Consider the following 16,818-nt stretch of genomic DNA (forward strand, 5'->3'; position numbering starts at 1 on the left):
AGTGTTATGTAAAACTCCAATCTACTGTATATGCTGACAATACCAGCTGCAAAGGTCTTCGAAAACACTGTTCATGCAGCATGAAAATTCTGAACAAATGGAAAGCTTTATAGCAATACAATAAGCATAACGGTCGCTTTCACAATTCTAGTTGACACTTAAATATTTAAAAACAACAAGGGACATATGGGTTATTTATTTTCTTTTTTACTTTAATTCTAGTTCTGAAAATAGTTTCTAACTTAGTTATTTTAAAACAGAAATGGCACCATTTTAGCACTGAACTTGTGGGCAATTCATCAGGTTGTGAATTCTAACCTGACACTTACAATACACCAAATGCTTTTTCAATGCTGCTGTTGCACCATCTGCTTTGGTATTGCTTCAGAATTATACTTAAAAATATGTAGCTGGAAGCAAAACGAGGTTTATAGAATTTGACTACAATCTATATCTTTCTGGGAGGGAGGATTAATCTTCAGTGCTTGAAAGCTTTTATGCTTTATAATTTTTGACAACATTTGAAAAACAGAACACAACTGGCACTATCACAAGGATGTAAAAGTTTGCTCTTTTCAAGTCCTAAAATAGTGGTGTTCTTGCTAAGTTCTTGTAAAGAATATTTTGTGTGGTATCCTTTTTCTCCTCAAAATCTAACCCACAGATACTGCTGCGTTTTGTTTTAATGATTCTTTCACATAGGTGTAAGACCAAAATATTATGTAACTTTTAAATAACATGAGATCGTAAAACAGATTTGTGAAGGGTAAAGTCTGTGCTATTTTCTTACAGGCTGTAAAGAGCAAAACAACTCAAAATCTCAATTCTTTTGTGGACAGACAGCATAAGTGAATGGAGTGGCTTCACATTGTTGCAGCTTCATGTCATAGTATAAATATTGCAGATTTTATAGTTTCAGTTGAAAATTTATATGGAATAATCAAGTTGCAGAGTAGGGAGGCAGACAGTTTTATGAGACGTACTGTAATTGTTCTGACCTATTCCTGCTACTGATGAAATAGGGGCAATAAAATGAAAATCTTACTGTTTCTTTGTCCTCGGTCTAAGTATGACCTAAATGTTGCAAATCTTATGACAGAAATGAAGCTGTGAAGCTGTTTCTGCATGTTAGTTGGCTCTATTGTTGGAAGTATTTATTCGGAAAACAGATTTTACTAGAACTGTTGAGCAGGAGGCTCTCCAATCTTCCTCTTGGGCATCTAGTGCTGGCCTCTGTCAGAAACAGAATCCCAGACTAGGTGGATCAGGAGTTTAAGCAGCATTGTAAACCTCGTTATAATTTGTTATTTTTTCCAAGAAAAAGAAACCATTCTCAATTTTATCTTTTTGAGCTTTTCTTAACTAGTGGAACATAAAGTAAAGGTGAAGCAGGTAAGGTATATTATTTATATTCATGCCTTTAAAAAACATTCATAAAATACAAAAAAGGAAGAAAAACTGTGGAGATACCATCTATGCTAACACACTACCCTTCATTGTAGGTTTCTTACACTTTTTTCCTGGTAAATTTTAAATGTGCAAGATGAAGAATTTTATCACTTCTCAAGAGGATTTATTCCTTAGACCAGGTCTGGAAATTCCTTGATAGACCAAAGGCAGAACTGTGACTTGAAGCATTTCAACATTGCTACAGAAGGTACTCTACTGCTTTGAGTTTTCAAGAGAGATGGTCACAATTCTCAGAAATCACAAGCACTTCTTCCACTGTGAACCCATTTGGATTCTAGTGCAAGTGCAGTGAATTCACTTGAGCTTGTTAAGAGGAGCATGAAGCCTGATGGAGCATCAGATACCACTCCACAAGCAGATGTACCATTGCTTAGAAAACAGTGATTGTGTACATGGATCACTATTTTTCATTCTGCCCTTCATTTATTCAAATATTTTTTCCGACATGTTTTCATAGTTCAGAAATTCTTTCTGAGTGCTAAGAGGGTAATAAGGAAAATTAAGCCTTGCATTAATTTTCCCTTTATTTATCCACTTCAGTTAAAAAGTTCAGGACATCACCAGTTCCTCAGGGCTCACCCAGGCATATGTATATCCCCTCTGTCACCTGTAGATTGATACTGCTGTAGACCGACATAAGATCTAGTCTGTATTCTTCAAGTTGGTTACCCCCTCACATTCTTCTGTCTCAAATACAAGGTTTTTTGCACTTCTCCTCTAACTCTGCCGCTTCCTCACATGATCCCAGCCTCTCTTCATTTCCCATCCATCACACTTTGCCTCACAATTTTCCAGCCTTCTTTTATGCATCTCAGTAACATTTTTAAACAAACATCTTTGAACGCTTACCATTTTGTACTTCTCACTTAGGGGTGGCTCCCTCTTACAAGGCTCACTATTTGTTCTACAATTATGTCCTTACCCATTTGCTGAGGAAAAAAGAAGAGCAAAACATAAGATTGCTGACACGTTAAGGCTTCTGCCTATCGTGCTCCTGCAGTTCCTTCCTTTTCTATTTATCTGTTTCTTTTTCAGAGCTCTTTGCAAGAAGGATTTTACTGTGGTCTATAACTAGGGCTCTCAGATCAGGATAGCAATAGTGATAACACTGCTTCCAAAGCAGAGCGTGGTTTATGCTCAACATACATTAAAAAGCAAATTTCCCATCCATGCTTTTTATTGAAATGTTTGATGCTAATTCAACTGGAAGCACTCAAATCGTCTTTCAAAAACTAACACTGCAGTGACTGAGGATTGCTCAGCTCAATGGATTAAAAACATCATATAAACTTCACACTGTCCCAGCTGCATAGGTAAAAGTTATTCTCATTTTATGAATAGGATACTGATGTGCAAAAAGAAGATGTGTTTTACAAAGTTCCTACACTAACTCAGTCACAAAGTACATCTAGGTCTGGAAATCATTTCTCTCACTGATCACTAAACAGCATAGCACGATCTCACAGAAACCTGTACACAGGAAAGCCACCATTCTTCTGAGCCTTCCCTTTTCTTAATGCTGAATATTTCCAGAGAATTGACAGTCTCAGTTGCAGTTGCACAGGATGACTCTGCTGACTCCAGAATGGCCCCTGAGTATCCCCAAATTATACTTTTAGCTTTGTTTGTTTGTTTTTAAAACTTAAATACTTTTTCTGTTAATACTACAACATGCATGCAATTCTCTGGTATATTGTGTCACACTATTCAACAAGGTCCAGAGTAGCATGTTTATGTTTTTGACAGCACCTGTGAACCTATGCTAGTTGTTGCATTGATGAAAAAATTATCTGTATTTTCTTTGGTAAAACAGAAACAAACTGCATAATATCCCCTGCATAAATACACACAAGAAGACTAATCTGAAACATTCTATCATTAACTGAGGCTCTTGAGTGTATACTACAGTTTAAAAATAAAAACAAAACACCATTTTCTTCTTCTAGTGCAGACAAAATAAATGGCACCCAATTCATTTTAAACAACATTCCTGCACACAAAGTTGGTGACATAATTAAGAAATGTATTCAAGCTATTACTAATTTAACATACCTCATCAATACTTCCATCAGAAAGCTGTTTATGGCCAACAGTGTCACAACTGAATTTATGCATTGTAAATACAAATATATTTTATTCATAGAAAATTCTTGTGACTTCAATTATGCAATAAGTATTTATGTGGAATTCATTATTTTTTGTTTGATAACCATCATTAATTCATGTTCAACTGATTAAGCCTGCTGTAAAGCTTTAGTGAACATTATACAAGATAAAATATAGATTTGTAGAGTTCTGTATTTTCCATACAATTTCTAATCTGGAATCTGTGGACAATGATGTTATGCTGTTTCACATGACCACTGAATTTTATGTTATAATAGCATCGCTAATCATGGAAATATATCACAAATCTTAATATTAAAAACAATGTAAATCTCTGGACAAGAGGAGAAATCTATTGATTTAGTAGAGCTTTAGCTACTTGCTACTTTTAAACTGCACAAAGTTATTGCTCTTCTCTCTACTCTTTTTCATTTCTGCATATGGAATTAAGATGTCGGCTGCTTCCTCTCTCCCCCCCACCTCATTTTGCAGGCATGAGAATGCTTGCTTACCAAACAACCGAGCTCTCGGCACAACTGCTTCAGTTAAAAAGGGTGGTGTGTTTAAGTATACACAGTAAATTTAATCTTCCTCCACATTTTTTCTTAAGCAAAGGCAGAGTGCTAAAATTTGTGTTGGAATATAAAGTAAGGTTCATATGTTCCTGAACTGACTTTTCTTTTTATATTGCTTTAGCTCCAGTTTCCTGGCACTCACTGAGAAAACAGAGGCAAAAAGAACAAATTAAAACAGCAAGTATGTGACACAGAAATAAAGACAACATTACTACTGCTTTCTATAGCTCCTGTTCCACAGAGAAATCTACTTTAGTTATCCAAGAGAACAAAAGTTCAGGCTGATGCATAAAACCAATTTACTGAAGTCAACAAAAGCTGAAGACAGAAAGACTGAATTAGTCCAAACCAAAAATGCCTACTCATAAAAACAAACAGCTGTGTTGAGATAATTTCTGATAAACAAGGGGAGCATGAAGCCAGAAATTAATGGACCAAAATAGCTATGCTGGAAATTAAGCCCAATTAGTGAATAAAATAATGAAAGGAATTGCTCTTTCCATCTCACTTTCTTCTTTCAATATGCTGGTTTTGAGATCTTAATTTCATACTGATGCTAAGAGAAAGCATGGACTGAAAGGAGAAAGTGCACCATTGCAGCCCCTGTGCTGCACATCTAGGACCTGTGAATTCACGTTTATTACTATTTGTCCATGGTTACAGAAAGGCAAAGACCAGAGACTCAAATGATATAGTCTATACTTCCCTCAGCGCATGTACTGAACAGTACAACCAACTGAGCTCATGTAGCCAGGCTCCTCAATCCCATCCCCTTCACCTTACTTCTTTCTTTGGTACCTTTTTGGGTTTTGCCACTCATCTGAATGAAAAGCCTAATTTTGCTGGCCAGTACTGAATCTTTTGTTTTGTGAGCCTTCATCAAAAAAGGCAGCTACAAATGACATCTTAAACCAGTATTGTCCGTGTTTGCCAGGTCTAAACCCACTAGTCATCACTGCTGGATTACAAGAAAGTACTAGAATCAGAAACATTTTCCTTGCTACTCTTTTCTGTTTCTATTGATTCTGTAAAATTACAGAGGTGTGTAAGTGGCATTAATACTTTTTCACATTCAATAAAATTACTGCAGCAGTTCCATCTTTTCAGCAGCAAGCATCAGACATCTGCTTCACTATCACCTCAAAAGAAACCTTCTCCTGCATCTTACACTTCATGTTTGGTGTACAACTGTAGTCTACCTGGTTTTGGAATGAATTCTGTAAAAGTCTATAGATCCATAGCAATGCCTTGGTCTGTACAGGAATTCAGTGACTGTTCTCTTTCTGAAATAAGATTAACGGTCTACAAAACCTGTTCTTTATCCAAAAGCAAGTGTCATCAATATATACCTACCTTGCTTGTGTTTTAGGCTCAAAAAATACAGGTGTAGTGAAGAGACTGTAAACACAACTTTTTTCCAGATTGTCACTACCTTTGTACCAGAAGAGAGTTTTTTCTGCAGCATCTGTTCTGCATGTCTTTTAAGTTACACTTTAAGGAGACAGTTTGAGTTGCAGTAATGACACTGAACACTGCGCATTTGTGTCTTGAGTCAGAGATAATGAAGTTAATCTTTTTCCATTAGGCACAGGACAGAAACAGAATGGTATAGACCTGCATTTATTCTTAGGAGCATGTTTTGCATGAAATTAATTTATTAAGAAATGTTATACGTATGATCAAACCTAGTGGCATAATGCTATTAATATTATGGGAATACCTAGGAGTCCTCATCAAATGACTACAACTTTGCTGTGATTGATGTTGTACAACTTTACATGGCCAGAACTGCTGCTGGTTCAAACTTATTTATATGAGGAAAATTTGTCTTCCTTTATTTCACTTAGTGCAACCTTTCTACAAGCCTTCTCAAATTTCTCATTTGCATAACCATCTACTTTCCATACGCTGCCATTTTTGCTTTTTAAAAGTAGCACAAAAGCATTTAATTTCCTCCCCTTCCAAAGTTCAGTATTAACTCAGGCAGAACATATTCTTAAATTATTTCTTTTCATAAAACAAGAACAAACCACCAACTTCTGAATTCACACAACTGTTGTAAAATTAATTTGTGAAGCTGGCTTTTGAAATTTCTAGCACCACAGCCAGCTATGTCACACACTTGCTCTAAGAATTTAATCTGAATTTGTCAAAACCATAACATGGTCACTTTGCAACTGTGAAATTATATGTAGGACAAAAGACATAAAGTGAAATATTTAGAACCATAATTTATGTATTCATATTTTTAAACAGATAACGTAACCCCACATGCACAGAGAAGGCTTTTATATTGTGAAGGAAATCCAGAACATCAAATACTACAGTATTAATGATTGCTTTTGATGCTAAAATATATTATTCGTAATAATTCATACTAAATTTAATTCAAATATTTATGCTAAAAATATTATTCATAAAATCAATATTGGTTATCAGTCAGTACTACCAAAAATCAAGATCAGAAACTTTAAGAGTGCCTTATAAAGTAATCCTTCAGGAAAGGAAAGATATTGCTCATTTCAATGAAAATCAACGCAGTGGAATATACAGATTAAAGACTGAAAGAATAGCTTCCTTGTCCTTTAGTGATGGCACTGGATGCTAAAATGAAACCCGGCAGGTAGGAAGATCCTAAGTGGATTTACAGAGCTCTCCCATTATCATATAGTGCTTGAATACCAAATCACTGTTTCTTTAAACATACTATAGGTCCTTCCCATTAACTTTGTTTCTTGTTGGGTTGTAGTTTGGGGGGGTTGGTTTGGTTTGTTGGTTGGGTTTTTTAAGAAATCAAGCTGGAAATGCACTGTGATAATATCTCTCTGAAGTAAGCACTTCTTTTTAATAAACCATCATTGCTCACCAGTAACAATTCATTTTTCTCGTACTGCTAGACAGCCCATGCAGGCACTCACACACATTCTCTATTCTAAAATACCAGAGAGGAGAGCATCCACAATTTTTACTCATTAAGACTTTACCTAAACTGAGGTAGCAATAGTGTCATCCCAGGGAACATGATTGCTTAGAAAACTGGTAATAGTACCAAGTTCTCCTCTACTGGCTTAAATCGGGCGTGTAACAAAATGGGCTACTGTCATCTCCATTAATCTAAGTTAGTTTGCTCACCACTTCCTGCTGTATCCTTTTTAGCTAAGGAGAGAATTTCTTTTTGTTGAGAACTGAAATGAGCAGATGGACATAATATTCAACTACAAAAATACTGCTTTACATCTCTCTGACAATATAACAGCACTGGATATTAGTGTAACTTACTCCCAATTTAAGTCTCCTTTTCACTGACAGAACAGCATGAAGAGATCTTCATGTAAGTGAAAATAATTCCCCATGAATTCTAGGACAAAATTATGATGTAGTAAATGCAAAACAGTGAATAACCCTTGGATGTGGATGGAAAACATACAATTAAAATACCATTCTGACTTGAGGGCTTTCCAAGTATTGCAAAATAAATAGGGAATATCTATTTAGTTCACACTTAGACAACAAATCATAATTTCTCTGATCTCTAGAGATGATAGCAGTGAGGCACATGATTAATACATTATGGTATATTAATCACACATTATGGTGTGTCTGTATTCTGTTGCCTGTGTTGCACATGAACTGCCTGGGAGGATTTCAGTCTCTTGCAGCGGCTACTTAACACCTCTCCCGCAGTACTGACTTCCACGGGGATCATTCTCAGAACAACAACAACAAAATGAAATCCTGTATCTTATGAGAGGTGACATCAAATAGCATTATTAGATGGCAAGGACTTCTAGGATGCTTCATGATGCAAAAGATCGCAGGCTATCAGAGACCTCACTGCTATGTCCACACAGGATAGAGTTACACAGATTTAGAAACAATGCTGCCGTCTATGCTGTTTCCAGACTTAAGTAAGCTTGCAAACTGTTCACATAGGCCACCGATTTAGCAGAGATGCTTTATAAAGGCAGACAAATGTCCAAAAGTTGCTGCCTTCACACCCTCCAGTTCTCACACTATTCAGGAAGCAGGGAGGAGGAGGGTGCAGAAAGGAAGCCTCTCCCCTGCCCTGCAGAATCCATGCTGGAGGATGCGGTGTTCTCTGGAAAGGATGCAGCTTGGGATGCAAAGTCACCTGGGGCAGCCTGGAGATGGGGGATTTATTAAATTCCATTACTAACAAGATTGTGTGTAGTACACACTCTCATGGGATGTGATTTTGCAATCCTAACCTCACAGGCATACTAGCATATTACTAACTACTCTAGGGAGTAGCTTTATACAAATGAAGTGAGTTACACAAGCACAACACCTAATGCTTCTCCCACACAGAGTTTACTAAGCATAGGGAAGTAACTTGAAGTTTAAGACAGTCCTGTAAGGCTCCTAGATATATCCGTCTTATCCTCTAGAGCCTTACCTTCTACTGCTTCTTAAAATGATGAGAAAGACTCTTCCTCTCTGATGTGACAGCTGGTCTACCTCTTCAGGCAAGCCCTTGCTTACTTGCTGAAAACACCTGGCTAAACCACTGTTCTTCATCTGTGTTGCCCTCTCTGTCTCATGCAAATCTTACTTCAAGAGTGAGAGCGAAAAGAAGGCAAACTGGTATTCCCATCATTATGAAAGTTTTAGGCTGATGAAGATGTATCGTAGGCATTCATAATTAGATTTCACAACCAGACAGAATTCATAAACTAGTTTTCCAACGTGTTCATCAACTGGTATTAACTAGTTTATCAATGTAAGATTTAGCAAATGGTTTAAAAGCAACATGAGAGTAGACCTAAATCACAGATGGTAGAAGGGGAAATGTATGGGATGCTAAATCAAAAGAAAGGCAAACTACAGTACAAAAGATAACAAGCAAATTCAGTTTTCAACAGCTTAATTTTGTTTCATCTCCTTCTACAATTGTCTCCTAATTCTTCACCTGTCCACCCCACCTACTAAAAAAAATGGTTTTAGAAAGATATAGTTGTTCCCACCAATAAATACCTTTTACATATATAAAGGGGCCAACTGAAGAACTTTAATTTGTCCATTTGATGTCTATTTTACTTAGTATTTCTACCTCAGTGTGTATTGTAAGGAGTGTAAGGTTTTTAATGTAGTGGAGTTTCAATCCACTAAAACTTAACAATTTCCAATGCTGCTTTTTCAGTTTTAGGCGTATGCATCATTAAGTCAGCACAAAAATTTTTCGCATTGCGTTTTTAACAGGATACTCAAACCGTTCACAGTGAAATGTTCTTAATTATGAGAATGAATCCTTGCTGTCATCACTGCACTTTAAAAATGTGACATCTAATTTTATTTAATTCTTTCCCATATTCTGTAGCAAAAAGGTTGCAGAATGTGAGCAATTACAGGCTAAGAAAGGGTGGTAAGGCAGTAGTAGTATAATGGGTAACCAAAGAAAGCTATTTGAATTGCAGGGAATTTAGTGTCTTGGTGTTTAAGACATATTCTACCATTGAAACGACCAGCTAGTTTGGTTTTCTGCCTGTGTTCTACCAGTGTGTTTTATTAATAAAAGTCCTCAAAAACCTCATACAGTATTTGCTGGATTTATCTCAACCTCTTTCTTGGTACTTTTTCCCCATAGTTGGAAGGCCACCTAGTTTGAGTTTCTCATTGCTGATTTCTTTCTCCACTAATGTTCAGTAGCGATTAATTTATTGCAATGTATTTATGAGAAACAGGCAGGTTTTTTAAGGTACCGAGAGCTTCAAGCTTTGTTTGTTTATAGCTCCTCTGTGCACAACTACATGTCTCTTGGATTCAACTGCCAATGTAAGGGATTAAGGGGCTAAGCGATTTTGACTGGTGCAAGAATCTTTCAAATATGTTCCTCTAGCTCAACTCTTTCACTGGCAGTTTTTATTTAACGATAACTGCCAAAAAAAAAAAAAAAATCTATTGGTGCAGCAGGAGTGACAAAACAATCACACATTTCAGGCACAATTCAATATCTATTCACACCTCTGAAAAAAATAAAATAAAATAAAATAGAAGTTGACAAAATTATAAAGCTCTTTGGCTTGTTGGCTTGCTTTTGCTGGGTTTTTGTTTAGTTTTTTAAGTGCCCCATCTAATCTTCAGGTTGTTAGAGAGGGTTGGAGCAAATGTTTGCTGACCTGTAGCCTGCCCACAGGGCAATAATTATTCAGTTAAGTGTCTGTAAGTGAAAACAACTTTTTTTAAAGCTATCCTAGAGAAACCTTGCATCAACATTCTTCAGCTACTGCCGTATTTGTTTCTGCCTGAAACCATTCCTTGGCTCCTGTTCCCTATATATCAGTGATGTTTCTAATGTTTCATCACTAGAAATGGAAATTGTTCCTTACATGAATTACAGACAGCTTAACATTTGTCTTTTTAGGGTGGGCTGAATTTTCATTGCTGATGAAAAGAGTTATTTAGTAATACCAGCAACTAAATTCAGGGCTAGCCCCAAAAGCATCTCTGCTGGTGCAACTCAGTCCTGACCAGTCCTGCTATCTTGCTCCTTCTTTCCGGGTCACAGAGATTAAAGTGCAATAAAAACTATAATGGTTTTTCTTTATGCACAAATGGAGATGGATCCCTCTTGCTCTCACTTGCTTCTTAACTCCTGATCCTTGAAGTGAAGTACAATTGTGTTCATTTAAACTTATGCAAGTATGTTTTTCAAACTATTAAAAAGATATTGCCTACATGTTGCTTTTCAATAGCAAGATGAAGATAACAGCATTGATACTCATTCTTATATGCATATTTTCTGGTTTTGTTCATTAGATTTAATTATTTCAACTAGGAACTGGTTTTAAATTATGTACACTCTTGCATCAAGATTTTTTTTTTTTTTTTAAAGAGATACACACAGACACACAAATTGTTATTTGGTAAAAGATGCTGGTAGATCACAGTGCAATTGTGAGAGAGCAGGAAGCAGGAAGAAAAGAACCACCAAAACGAGAATTGTTTTGATCATAGTTGAATGCCAACACAAATACTCCTAATAAAATTTGTGGATGACAGTGACAAAAGCCATATGGAAAGACTTACCTCTCAAGAAAGTTGCATTGAAACAAATACAGAGCAGAATTATAGACTGGGGAGCGCAGAATACAGGTCCTACCAAGGGAATGACAGAATGAAGCCAAAAAAGCTGCAATTCTGACAAGGAAGTAGAGAATAAGTGGAAAGGTAGTTCATATACTCTGTCATGATGCTAGTAAGAAACAAAAATAAACCCTAATTCAATATCTGACAAAGAAAGAAGAGTAAAGAGTAAGAACAAGATGATGTTACAGTCCATATGACTATACAGCATCTGGCAATCACACTGTTAAAGAGAGCTGAGAAATTAGAGGGAAAGTGCAAATATATCACAAATATGATTTCAAGGTTAGAAAAATGTGTCTTATTGTTGGTAGACAAAGACTTGATATATTTAGCCTACCTAAAAGGGGTATCTACTGTTATGAGAGTCTACCATCTAAGCAGCTTCACGGAGGGAAAATAAAACACAGCAATAGCAAGATGGAATAACCCAGCTGTGAGGTAAACGTTCTTCACAGTGAGGGTGACTAACCACTGGAAAAACCTGTAAAGGCAAATCACAGATTTCCGATTTCTTGACATTACAAGCCTTTCTGAAATATATACTTATTAAACAGTGTTCTCCCTACAGTTACACTAGAATGATGTTTGTGACATGCACAGAATAGTCATGACCTATGTCATACCATGCAAACTGACTGATAGAATGACTCTTTGCATATTTAAAACTTGTCAGAGTAAACATCCCATATCTTTTACCTCTGTAACATGTGGAAATAACCATACCTTAGTAAATCACGTATCTACATCTCTTCCTTACTTTTATCTAAATATATATATATATTCCTCACTCAGAATCATTCCCTCTTGGCATGAGAGAAGCTTGATAGCTCTTGGCATGAAAGAACATGTGATTAACACATGTGGGCTCAGTGTTCCTCATTTGAGAATACTGGCTTCATTTGTATGGCATACAAATATGTCACATTTCCTCAATATCTGAAACAGAACATTTATATTTATGAGGATATAAACTCATTTTCTCAAGTCTCCGATATTTGTTGAAAATTAATCATCCCCTTGCGAAACACATTCACTAGAATATTCATAGGAAGCAAACATAATGAATAATCATATTCAACTTTCATAATCAAAAGTTCCCAAAGCAATTTACAGGAGATAAGTATCATTATCCCCCTTTATGGACAGGGAAACTGAGGCATAATATTAACTTGTCCAACATCAAATAGCAGAAATATATTACACCTTAGATTTCTGGCAAACCCCTGGAATTTCTGTTCCTCTAATGCATAAAGATAAGCAAAGCAAAAGAAAAAAAGTTTAATTTCAATCAATGTTAATGTATTTCTGTGATCTTCAGCAAAATTTCCCTGAAGCGATTGATATTTCTTCACAGTGTTCTGAATGTCTATGTTCTTCAAGGCCTACCCATTTTTACTTGAGTTTCCTGAACTATTATACTAAAAATCTGTGAAAACCTAAAAGAGATTTCCTGACTATTTGTAGCAATGCCGAGAAGTCAGAAATACTATGTGGAGCCTCTCTCCATCAAGTTTTACCTTCCTTCTGGTCTAAAACTTTTCCTATTTATATAGTAAGATTTAATAAGGACACAAGGTCTCCATAACCAAAGTTTGCTTAATATTTAAGCTATCATCTAAAAATATATATATATTTTATGAAGGGAAAACCCCCTAAGTTTAAAATTTAATTTTACAAATTCATAAGATACCATTCTTCCATTAACCATTATAATTTTAATTGAGGCTAAAGGATCCAACCTTTAACTCTACATGGAAAAAAGAATTTTATCCTCATTTTTCACTCGGGGGAGGGGACGGGAAAAAAAAATCAGATTTTCTCCTTAAGAAAAATGAGAATGCTGAAATTGTAAAACATTGTACTGGCATTTCCTCTCTATTTATGTACCTCTACTTTGATGATTAAGTCAGTTCACAGTCCTACTTTGATTTAATAATTTCTTTTAAAATTATATATGCCAATGTAACTATAGTTAACATAAAATAATTACATTCACAAAGTATTTATTAAATTTACTTCCCCACATAAAGAGTGAAGAATAAAATCTCCATGCTTTGCTCAGTGATTTTAATGTGAAACTGCTGGTGAAATTGTCAACATATTCTCAGTGTAATACATTAAGCCAGCATGTGTGGGTGTCAAATAATTGTAGACAATTTGGTGACTGAATTCCTTTAGGGTTTTAAAGTCCTACTATATTTTTGCTTGGATACCTTTTTTCTGGGTCATTAAGACACAGTTGTCAAAAGAATAGATGAAACAAGCTTTTAATGTTTTATTGCTGAATAAGAGTTTGAAGGAGTTACTCTACCTCAGTATCCAGGGTTTACAGCTGTAAACCTGTATTTTATCTCACACACACACACACACACACACCCTCCCCAAAGTAGTCTGCTAAGGGTGAAATTCATTTTAGAGAAAACAACGCAGAGTTTTTTGGATTTTGATCACAAGTCTTACATTACTGTATTATCTGACATGATCCCCTTCATTAATGCACAAACTAGTTCCTCTGCACCAGTCAGCAGGAGCTGCTCATTGCCTAAGCTGACTGACACGCAATCCTTAGGAAGCTGGTCTAACTACACACACGGAGCAAATCATATTGTGCTATTACTCCTGGTTATGGTGCTCTCTGGCCAAATCTGCTCAACATACACAAAGCATGGAGAAATATGATTGGCAAGGGATGTGAAGGGCAGTAAAAAAAGGGCTTCTATAGGTACAGTAGCAGCAAACGGACAACTAAGGAAAACATGGGCCCACTGCTCAACGAGGTGAAGGACACAGCGGTAAGGGGCACAGGAAGGACTCGATGAGGATTAATGCCTCAATCTTAAATGGCAAGGTCTGCTCACAGGCCTCCTGGGCGGCAGCCTCTGGGGAAGTGAAGTACTTCCGTAATAGAGGAAGACTGAGTTACATCTGAGCAAACTAGACATACACAAGTCCAAGCAATGAGACAGGATGCATCTGAGGGCTCAGCTACAAGAAAGACATTGTCAAATCAGACTACGTCCGGTGGAGTGCTACCGACGCTACTGATGTAGGCAGCAGCTGCTGCACGTGACGTGCGAGGAGAGGCTGAGAGATGTTTTTTTCAACCTGGAGAAGACAGACAAGCTCAGGGAGAAAGGAGCAGGAAGGGGATCTACTACTTTCTAGAACTGCCTACTGGGATGTGTAGAGATGACAGAGCCAAGCTGAAGTGAGTGGAAAAGAAGAATCTCTACCCGTGGAGATATTCCAAACTCAAGCGTGCAAGGCCATGAGAAACCTGATCCAGCTTACAAACAACATAATTATAATTTGTCGATTTTAATCATCAACACGATTATAGTTTCAACATCAACACATAACATCATATAACATAACATCAACACAATTATAATCTATTGATTATAATCATCAACATGATTATAATTTCAACATCAACATGATAATATAACATATAACATCAACATAATTATAATTGGTTGACTGTAATCAATTTTTTTTCTCCATATGACTATTGCTATTAATATTTTAGAAGAAAGAATCTTTAATACTTTTCTTACTTTGCACAAAATTTAAAGGTTGGAAGTCATATTCTAACTCTGCCATTCACTGAAGCTTATTCCCTGAACTCCTTGCCTTTAAGGACACATACCCGTGTTCAAGCTATACTGACCTTGTTTGGTTGAGGAAAAATGAGAGATTGGGAAAGCACAGAAGATGGCAATGAAAGACTTTCAGAAAAATCAAATAATGGAAACTAATGCAATTTCAAAATGTGTCATACTAACCAAACTGCTGCAAAACTTCACATTCTGTAATATTCTGCACATTAGAGCAAGTACCCACAAACCTAGGGAAAAATCCCACAGGCTTAAGCAAGTGCAGATGAAGTGGAAAAATAGAAACACCTCAATGGAAGAAACAGTCTGGAAGGCTGAGTGAGAAGTCAGTCTACTGCGAATTTACTATATGATTGTGAGGCAAATAAAAGGTTAGGAGAATCTTGGGCGGTTTAGAAAGGAAAAGTAAGTGAATGTGCTGAGAACAACTTCTCTATACTTCTGGGAGTTATGCATCAATTTTTGACAGTTCAGTACAGAAAGACAGGTGCATTTGACAGACGTACTTTTTCTGCAAGACTGAATGAAGAAAATTCCAGACAATTGCAATAAACCACTTATTTCTTCCTATAAAAATGAACAGAAGAGTTTGCTGAAATCCTAGCAACACACAGATAGCTGAAAGATAGCACTAAAACATCCAAACAGCTGAAAGGAGGAAAAGGATGAAATGCTATTCATGCTTTCATCTGATGTTGCACTGAAGCAAAATGTGGTCAATTTATGTAAAGCCTTCCCTGACCCTTACTTCATTCACTGTACAGGGGTTGTTGCAGTATTGTTACTACTATACGCTCCAACAGAACAGGACATGGACATCACCTCATTCAGTCAGAGTTGTGTTTGCCTTGGTTTTTTTTCCCAAATTACATGGAACTATCTAAGGCTTTAAATCCAGCTAGTTGGCTGACCACTTCCTGGTAGAATCAGCCCATCGGCTTTCATAAACTGCATGTAGAGCTTAATGCTGTACTTTTTTTTATTTTTCAGCCATTCCTCACTTCTTCCTTCCAGAAACTGGACTCCACAGTTTTTCCATCCTGTAAATGTCAGTCAACAGTGAGGAGCAACAGGATATAGAAGAAGAAAGTCTATCAGAGTAAACCTGACATCATTTGAGGACGTAGCTACTATAATATACAAAAAGCAGCAAGAATGATCCTAGACCATCAATTCTAATGTGTTCTGCTGAGCATGCAAAGCAAGAAGGGCTGGGGGGTTAATTAAGAATATTTGGTTTTAATAATATGAAGAACCAACCTGATTGTGGGATTAATTAGACTACAGAACAAATACTCTCCCAAAAGAAGAGGTGGAATTTCCATCCTTGAAATATTATGACAAGACTGAATGAAACTAAAGAGAATCCACAGCAGCATAACCACCTCATGACTTAGTAAAGTGGTGTAGTAGACATCTAATAGGTATATTCCAACTTTAAGTTGTCAAAAAATGAAGTTTGCACGTTGAAAGAAAAGGACTGCCTGGCCCTGTAGCCACACAATTTCTGTAACACGAAAAGGAACAGCAACAGTAACAAGATATTGGACCCGAAGATACATCACTAGACAAAAGCATGGTATCTTGCTAAATCTCTAAGGCATTGGAGGGACTCACAAAAGCAGCGTCTAACACACTCCAACTTGCTGGCAGGTGGAGGTGGGAATCTTCTCCCACTTTCCTACAGGAAAAGACCTAATAAGCCTATGTCTTTTTATCAGGTGCAAATACATTCTGTGCCTTGAAAAATGGTGGCAAAAGTTATCTACTTCTGTACACAGTGCTGATAAGGTGGCATTGAACCTGGTCTCTTTCTGTGAATTTCTGGAAAAAAAAAAAAAAAAAAAAAAAAAAAAGTCACTACTGATTTCTCCTGCTATACTTGCCAAACATCAATCTTCTGGGTTTTCTGTCTAAATAAAACCCACTCTTGTTTAACCTGC

This window comes from Aquila chrysaetos, chromosome 25, assembly GCF_900496995.4.
Source record: "Aquila chrysaetos chrysaetos chromosome 25, bAquChr1.4, whole genome shotgun sequence".
Taxonomy (NCBI): Eukaryota; Metazoa; Chordata; class Aves; order Accipitriformes; family Accipitridae; genus Aquila; species Aquila chrysaetos.